Source organism: Triticum aestivum, chromosome 2D (genome assembly GCF_018294505.1).
Source record: "Triticum aestivum cultivar Chinese Spring chromosome 2D, IWGSC CS RefSeq v2.1, whole genome shotgun sequence".
NCBI lineage: Eukaryota > Viridiplantae > Streptophyta > Magnoliopsida > Poales > Poaceae > Triticum > Triticum aestivum.
The window spans coordinates 44,307,653-44,317,593 of NC_057799.1; positions in this window are offsets into that span (position 1 = coordinate 44,307,653).

The following is a 9,941-nucleotide window of genomic DNA, read 5'->3' on the forward strand; positions in this document are numbered from 1 at the left end:
GTGTTGAGAAGGAGAGACCCAGCTATGTGTTGAGGGAGATCGGTCGACATCCATACATAAGTGAAGGACGGGAAATAGGTTGGGACAGAGAGAGAGAGAGAGGGAAGAGAGAGAGGGGAGAGAGAGAGAGAGGGAGGGAGAGGGGTAGAGTGCTGGATGGGTGATGGTGTTGCTTCTTGAAGATGGTGGGAGAGGCCTACTAGACAAACTGAGGGTAGAACTATAATATTATGAATAAGAGTGGGGATGTGTTTCTGTGTGTGCGCGTGCATGATAGATGTGTCGGGACGCATGCATGGATGATGAAGGGGGACCATGTGTTTGGTAAGCAGACCTAACTAGATCGATAGATCAATTGTTGTTTGTCGGAGGAAGGGAGAGACATAACTAATGAGGTAGATCGATCGATGCGTGGGGAAAATGAGTTATAATGACCTAGCTAGCTATATGTATAGCCGGAGATCGGTCGGTGTACATCCATTTGTTAGAGGCAAATAAGGCCCAGCAAGGCGGATAGACAGAGAGAATGGAGCTAGGAGGTGGTGCGAGAGGCCTACTAGCTAGATAGGGGGAGGAGTGTGCGATTGTGAGATCGATGAAAAGAGGGGCGAGAGTTTACACGTGTGTGGGACCGTATGAGAGACACGAGGCATGGACACAGAAAGGAGGAGATGGAAGGTGCGTGTGTATGTTGTAGGTAGACATCGCTGGAAAGGTTTATCGATCAGTGTGTGTCGGAAAGGAGTTGTGGAGACCGTGGGAGAACGACCTAAAGAAAAAAATGAATGTGCATGATGGATAGAATGCTGAGGGAGGGGGAGGGTGAGGAGGATGTGTGCATACACGAGAGAAAGTTAGTGCTAGCTACAAAGGTTAGAGGATTGTGTGGGTGTAAGAGACTAACAAAGATCATAATTCAATATGAAAGTGGATTCATATATTTGAATAGGAAATCATAGTGTTATAAACATATGCATGCATGAATATAGCGGTGATACGCGTGGTGTGGTTTCGGACATGTTATACCATAATGTGATAGTGCGTGGTGTTTGCAACTCACGGCTAAATATCGAACAATCTAAACCATACTATACATCGAACAATCTCACATTTTATTTGAATTTTTGATAATGTGTGGCGTTTGCAGCTCACAACTAAATATCGAACAATCTAAACCATTCTATATATTGAACAATCTGTGCGGCGTTTGAAACTCACATCTAAATACTTGTAGGCGTAGGGGGCAGGGCACCATACATTATGTGATAAACACATCATACATATGAGACATGGTTTAGATTATGAAGATTTAGCTAGAGCTTGAAATGTACCGTGATTTGAAATCAACATAAAGTGGATTCAAAAAATCGAGTTCGAGTTCATATAGTGTGGCACCCCAGCTCAGAGCAACCGGTTTACCTTGCATTGCCAGCCCAGAGATTAAGTCTTCTGGCAACACAAAACATCTTGGTACAGAAAACAACCGCTTTATTGATGCTAGCACAAACATAGGTTCGATATTACATCAAGTAGTGAGGCCAAGCATCACACACGGTGCGGCTGAACAATATGTACATTATTTAATGAACATGAAGGGGGCCTCGATCCCGATAACTATTCGGCATCAGAACTATGATGAAGTGGAACTCCATAGCACAGGGACACCAGTGTGGACACGATCTAGACGCGGGAAGCACTCCGATCCGGTAAAACTCTCCTGAAATCTGGCATGACACGCCAGGTCAGTACATTGAATGTACTCGCAAGCTCACAACAAGCATAAGCATAATGGCAAACAATATCATGACAATTAATCAATTTAAATGCAATGCGATAACATACTACTGATGTAGTGGAATCAAAATTGTGCAACGAGTTCCTCAGACTCTCTTACCAAATGGGTTACCTCGTAACCACCACGATGATCATGCCCGGATCACAAAGGAAACCAACATCTTGGTTCCCACAACGATCATCTTCATGATTCTCACAAACCACATCACTTAACCGGTACCAAGCATATAAAATTAGTGTGCAAGGTTACTTAATCATGTTGATCCATGGTGTGACTTACTCACAAGCTATGTCCGTAACCGAGGACGCGGCTATCGATAGATTTAATAAATACTCTGTAGAGGTTAGCACACTGTATCCACATCACGGAACCCATGGCCACGCACTCCCATTCGGGTGAACCAGCGGCATTCCGACGGAATCCTCCCATTGCCATGACACTCTCCCGGCCACTCCAACCAAATCCCTTTTGGGCTAAGTCATGGGTGGCCTCATGTCTACCAAAGACATCAACGACCACCGTCATGGCAAAACTTAAATGGTCCCAAACAGGGACAAGGTACCATAACAACAATGGGCACACAAGGTTATGTCTGCTTATCAGGCCAGGGTACCACACACCCATAACCTTCCCTCGTTGGAGGTACCGACCAGAGGCATGACAATGGACCGAATAAAGGTCTTCCCATAAAGGAAAATGTGGTTGTAGTGGGATAAACTCAATTCAGTGGCACCATGACTCGATCAACATTATGTTCAAGTTGAATTAACATCAGGTTTAACTTGACATGAAAATAACTCGAGTCACGACATGCCATGAACATGCAGCTATTCGACTTGCATCACATATCATTAAAAGTAAACAGATCAATCATCATCAAGGTTTTCTTACTTGCACTAGTCATCATTAAGCTTTACTAATTTTACTTCACTGGTTTTAACACTCATTATTTTTTGGTATGCCATATTAAAATCAATTCATCATATAAAGAAAATACTACCGATCATATCCAAAAGCATAACCAGACGATCAAAACTACGTCTACTATCTCATACTAGTCCATGCATTCAAACACTACTGTAAACTATGCAGAAACAGAGGGGTGGTGGTGCTCCGCCAGAGCTCACGCTGGCGATGAGGCTCGTCGGCCGATCTAAGAGGGATATAGGTGTAGAGGGGGTCACGGCGCACCTGCCTGTACCCGTGGCTCGACGAGAGGTGGCCGGAGCAGCTTGGAATCTCCTCTCCAGCGGCGGATGTGGTCGGGTCTCGCCGGAGATGAAGAAGACGGTGGAAGGAGGTGGTTCCAGGGGCTCCAACAGGGTCAGCAGGCACCAGTGAAGCACCAGGGAGTCACCGGAGAAGTTGCACGAGCTCGAGAGGGGCTGGATGGGTGGGCAGCAGTTAGAGGGGATCGCCGGCAAGCTTCGGCTGTGGACGGCGGCCAGAGGCCTGCCCAGCCGGGCTGTGGCTCCTCTACTACTTGTCGATGATGGATGAGTGGGTTGATGAGTTCGGAGAGGCCAGGGGGCTCGGTATTTATAGATGGACGGGTGGGGGTTCTCGGCTCCACTGGAGCCCTCTGGAAGGTGGTGCACGGCGACGAGGAGTGCCAGGGAGGGGTGGAGAGGGCTTAGGGATCACGCGGCCACTGTGAAGCTTGTGGACGACCACAGGAACACGGGCGCGGACGAAGACAGTGGCACGGGCGCACTGTGGTTTTGGCCGCATCGTGCACGTGCTCGGTGCGGCGGCTCCCGCATTGGTGAGCGCCAGGGAGAGGTCAAGCGTGAAGAGACGAAGCTGGTGGCGCGGCGCAGCAGTCGGCGGCGAGCGCTGAGACGAGCACGCGCGGAACAGAGGCTTGAGCGCAGCGCAGAGCACGTCGAATGTGTGCCAGAGCCCGTGTCCACACACGGTCACCACGCTAGCTCGGCCAAAACGATGCCCAGGCGATGCCAAACCATGTCCCTCGTGTTGTCCGTGCAGTGTTTAGTATAGGGGAAGAGATGGCACACTGCTAGGCCGACCAGATTGGACTTGAGCTAACCAGCAAGTTTCTGGTCACAAACTTTGGCACTGTTTTTGGAGAGGTTCTAGAATGAGTTTAGGGCTAATCTCCTGGGGTTAAGGTTTTCTTAGGAGGGTAACGAAGCTCAAGAAAAATCAGCTTCATTGGGTCAAGGAAAAATATACTTGCTGTAGAAACTGCATTTTGAGGCCCGAATAGAATTGATTTTCTGTAGCAAAAATATTTAAAAAACCTATGCAATATTTTTTGCTTAGGGAGGTGTGCCAAGGTTCAGAGAATATTTGGGAATTTTCTCAGATTTATGTGGGCAATAAAAATGAGGGTTGCTTTGGAGCATATGTTGCTGAAATGATTTTCAGAGAGGAAAATGAATATTTTCATTTATGAAAAATATTCCAAGGGCCATTTTGGGATTTATCATAGAGGAAATGATGATTTTGAGAGGGATGGGTCACTTGGGTGAAAATCAAGCACATGCCCAAGTGTTTAAGTCCAAGTTAGTTGATTCAAAAACTCCAACTTCAAAACCAAAGGCAAAGAAATCCGGAGAAAGAGAGAAGGCAAAAACCAGGCTGTCACAAACCTCCCCAACTTAGGATGAATCTCGTCCTCGCGATTCGGTTGCTCGGGAAAACAATTCTGATAGGCTGCCCTTAAAAATTCCACTCTTTCCCTGGTTGCTTCTTCCTCGTTGTGATGCTCCCACTGAACCTTATAAAACTTTATCACCTTGCTGCGAGTGACTCTTTCTGTTTTATCCAAAATTCTGAATGGTCTCTTCTCATAGGTTAAATCCTTTGCAAGCTCTATCTCTGCCATATCAGTCCTTTTCTCGGGCGGCGAGATACACCTTCTCAGCTGAAAGACATGGAACACATTGTGCACTTCTGACAATTCCGGTGGCAGCTCCAACTGATAAGCAACTGTACAAACCCTGGACATAACTGGGAACGGACCAATATATCTGGGTGCCAGTTTTCCTTGGGTCTGAAATATCTTTACTCCTTTCATCGGTGTGACACGGAGGTACACATACTCTCCAGGTTCAAAGCTGATCTGACGGTGTTTTGCATCATAATAACTCTTTTGTCGGGACTTAGCCAATTGCAGTCTATCTCAGATCTCCTTGACTTGCTTTTCAGCCTCCATAATTAAGTCAGTTCTGAAAATGTGGCTATCTTCGGTTTGAGACCAGTTTATCAGAGTGCGGCACTTACGGCCATACAAGGCTTCATATGACAACATCTTCAGACTGGTCTGGAAACTGTTGTTGTAGGAGAACTCAACATACGGCAGACAATCTTCCCACTCGGGTCCTTGGGCCAAAGCACATGCTCGAAGAATATCTTCAAGTATTTGATTTACTCACTCCGTCTGCCCATCTGTCTGAGGATGATAGGTTGTGCTGTATTTTAAGGCGGTCCCCAAGGTTTGATGGAGACGTGACCAGAATGCTGAAGTAAAGAGAGAACCTCGGTATGAAGTGATCGTTCTTGGCACTCCATGCAAACTGACAATTCTGGACACATATAGTTTTGCGAGTTGATCGGCTCGGTAGGTGGTTCGGATCGGAATGAAGTGGGCTACCTTTGTTAGCTTGTCCACCACGACACATACTGCATCATTGCCTTGGTGAGTCCTTGGTAGGCATGTGATGAAATCCATGCAGACATTGTCCCCCTTCCATTATGAAACGGGTACAGATTGAAGAAGTTTGGCGGGTTTCTGGTGTTCCACCTTCACTTTGTTGCATACATCACAACAAGCGACAAAGTATGCGATGTCTTTCTTCATTCCATCCCACCAAAATATCTGTCGAAGGTCTTCGTACATTTTGGTACTTCCTGGGTGAATTGAATACAAAGATTCGTGTGCTTCTGCCAAAATCTTGTTTCTTAGGCCTGCCTGCTCAGGTACGCAAATCTGTCCTCGAAACCTTAGAGTACCATGCTTGTCCTTAGAGAAATCCTGGGTCTGGCCTTCTTGCATATGCTTGACATGGTTTTGTAGGACTGGGTCATCTTGTTGGGCCATGCGGATCTCATCCTCGAGGGTAGGAGTGATTTCCAATATATTGGCAAGGCCAGCATCAACAATGACCAAATTAAGCTGAGCGATCTCTTCTTGGAGTTCGGGAGGCAAGGACTCTATTAGGGCGCTCAAGCTGGCAGGCTTGCGGATGAGAGCATCGGCAACAACAGTGGCCTTACCGGGGTGGTAATTGATTCCAAGATCATAATCCTTGACCAACTCGAGCCATCTTCACTGTCGAAGGTTTAAGTCCGGTTGAGTGAATATATACTTGAGACTCTTGTGGTCGGTAAATATCTGACATCTTTTGCCAATGAGGTAGTGTCTCCAAATTTTCAAAGCGTGCACAACTGCGCCCAACTCCAAATCAAGTGTCGGATAGTTCCCTTCGTGAGGTCGTATCTGTCGAGATGCTTATGCTACAACCTTGCCATCTTGCATGAGTACACATCCAATACCTTTCCTGGATGCGTCACACTATACATCAAAGGTACGGTAGATGTCTGGCAGGGTCAACACAGGTGCTGTTGTCTGCCTAGTCTTTAACTCATTGAAGCTTTTCTCATAGTCCTCAGTCCATTCAAACTTCTTATCTTTCTTGAGGAGCTCTGTCATTGGCTTGGCAATCTTAGAGAAGCCTTCAATGAAGCGGCGGTAGTATCCGTCTAGTCCAAGGAAACTTCGGATCTCGAATACTGTCGTGGGTGCCGTCCAATCAAGCACGTCCTTCACCTTACTTGGAACCACATATATGCCTTCTGCTGAAAGAACATGCCCCAAAAATCCAACTTGCTTGAGCCAAAAATTCACACTTGCCGAATTTTGCATATAGTTGATGGTCACGGAGTCCTTGCAAGACTGCTCTGATATGTCCCTTGTGCTCTTCTTCACCTTTTGAGTATATGAGGATGTCATCGATGAAGACCACCACAAACTTATCCAAGAAATCCATGAATACCTTATTCATCATATGCATGAAGAAGGCAGGAGCATTAGTGAGGCGGAAGGACATAACTGTATATTCATAAAGACCGTATTGAGTAGTGAATGTGGTCTTAGGTATATCTTCCTTCTTGATTTTGGGCTGGTGGTATCCAGTCCTCAAATCATTCTTGGAGAATACTTTTGCCCCACTGAGTTGATCGAACAAATCATCGATCCTCGGTAGTGGATATTTGTTCTTGATAGTGACATCATTCAACAGACGGTAATCCACACACATCTGGAGACTGCCGTCTTTCTTGTCCACGAATATTGCGGGTGATCCCCATGGTGAAGAGCTTGGACGGATGTATCCTTTCTGAAGCATCTCATCAAGTTGTCTCTTTAATTCCATTAATCCTGAGGAAGGCATCCGATATACTTCTTCTATAATGGTGCGGTCCCGAGCACAAGGTCAATTGCAAACTCAAGCTCTCAGTCTAGCGGCATTCCTGGTAATTCCTCAGGGAATACATCTGGAAATTCACTGACCACAAGAATTAGTTCTAATTCTTCAGCTACAGCGGTGAAGACCATGTCTTTCTTGGGTATGCTTCTTCGAGCAAAGAATTTTATAGTCCGGCCTTCCTGACTTGTCAAAGTGACTTCTCTGGTCGCACAGTTGATGCATACTTGATATTGGCTCAACCAGTTCATTCCCAAAATAATATCCAACTTGGCAGACTCAAGAATGATCAAAGAAGTTGGGATGGTGACCCCATTGATACCAATTTGCAAATTGCGGTAGACTAGATTGCTTCTGGGCACGGATCTCGGGGATTGTACCAGCATACTTTTGCCCAAAATCGAGCAAGGAAACTTGTTTTGGGCAACAAAACTCCGCGAAATAAAATAGTGGGAATCCCCAGAGTTAAATAAAATTATTGCATGTATGCTATTAATAGGAAACATACCAATGACGACTTCTGGGTCCTCTTGGGCTTCATTTGCGGAGAGATGGTGAACTTGCCCTTGGATGGTCTTCTGGGCAAGATATAGCTCCATGTGGTTGACTTGCGGCCTGGATGGAGCATTTGGCTTGCCGTTCTTGGGGCACTGTCTGGCATAGTGTATGGTTTGCCCATAATTGAAGCATGAATTGTTGTGCTGACATTCTTCACGCATCGGGCTGGTCACGACATTCTTGACTTGAGTAGTGGTCTTGTTCACGTTCTGCTGCCAATTGGGCTTGTACTCGACCTGAGTCTGCTGCCAGGTACGAGCCTTCTGCACTGGTTGTCCATCCTTCTTAGGCTCGAATTTGCGCTTGTGATCATTATTAGTGGGCCTGTTGTCATGCACGGGCTTCTGTTCCCTTTCTACAATGAGGGCTTTGTTTACCAGAGTCTGGAAATCCGGAAAGTGGAGCATACTGAGAGTGCATCTAAGGTGTTGATTCAGTCCTCCAAGAAATCAGTCGATCTTCCTTTCTTCCGTGGCCACATCATAGAGAGAATAATGGGCCAAATGGTTGAACTTATGCAGGTACTCACTTACTGACGGACTTCCTTGGGTGAGAGCGAGGAATTCGCACTGCTTGACCTTCATAATACCGGCGGGAATATGGTACTTGCGGAAAGGTTCCTTGAATATAGTCCAAGTAATTTCTTCGTCCACAGGCCACATAGCTTTAGCATTATCCCACCATATAGCGACAGCTCCCTCAAGGTAGTGTGTAGCAAACGGAACCTTGTCCGCTTCTTCAGTGCGAGCAATCTCAAGCTTTTTCTCAGTAGTCCTTAACCAATCATCGGCCTCCAAAGGATCGATAACTTGACTGAAACTGGGAGGCTTGGTCCTCTGAAAATCTGAAAGCTTGGAGTGATGTCCATTCTGATTTCCATTCTGCCCAACCATAGCTTGCACACTTTTCAACAGCTCATTCAGATCATTGTTTCTTCTTTCTTCAAACATGCGCATGATTTGTTCAGTGGATGGCGGATGTGGCGGTGGAGGCGGTGGTGGAGAATACGGCTCGGGGGAATGTCCTGCCTGTCTTGCTGAGCGACGAACAAGGACATCCTCATAAGCGTGACTGGTGCTGCCTCCCCGTGTCATCCTATTGTTTGGTTTTTCCAATATAAAGCAACCGATTTGAGCAACATCCAATAATGGGAAGAAAAGCCAGCGACAAACCCGAAAGAAAGCAGTGAAAATCAAGGCGAAAAAGTTCCAACATAATTATACATAGACTCATCCATGAAAGGTAAACAACATGACATGTACGACTACATCCGTAAATCAACCTCATGACGACTACGGACACTCTGACGATCTAGTGCTCTGCTGACTCTGCTGGGTCTTCTCCTGAGCCGGACTCAGATCCTGAACTGATAGTGGAAACCTCCGGGTTAAAAGTGACACGACGGCGCTGCCTCGAGGACTCTCCCTCAGGGGCAGGTGCGGGATGAGTCTAGATCATAGGGGCTGTAGGAGTAGCGACAAGGGAATCCCACGCAGTAGGGGCACTGCGAGGAGTAACTGCCAAAGGGTTCATGATACTCTGAATGGTCACCGGAGTAGCAGGGGTAGCAGAGGTTGGAGGAACGAATGGGGTAAACCCGACAGTAGGTGGAGGGTTCCTATTTCGAGCAGCGGCAAGAGCTATACGGGCTCGAGTTAACTCTCGGGCCAACTCATAGATCAAGAGGTAATTGGCGGTGATATAGCGAGAAAGGTGGCTAGAAGGACGATCGCACGCCGGATCAATAAAAGGGAAGCGGATACGCCCGTTCTCGTGCAGAGACGGGTAGAAGTAGAAACCTGGGTGAGTCTGCATGCGAACCTCATTGTAGCGCAGGTCTACAAGAGCCTCGAGTGCAGCAAACTGGATGGCCTGAGATGGCATGGAAGCGAAACCACACTTAGAGAACGGGTGTACGCGTTGGAAGGGGAACGGTCACTACAAAAAAAATACACTTCCGTGATGATACGTGTTTGTCACAGTAGGACACGTTTTCTGTCATGCATGTACATCCATGACAAATTTATGACAGAATCAAGATAGTCATACCTGTGCTGTCGTAGAAGTGTTCCATGACATTACCAAAATTATCATCATGGAAGTGTCCACTTCCATGACGATACATCGCGCGTCACAGA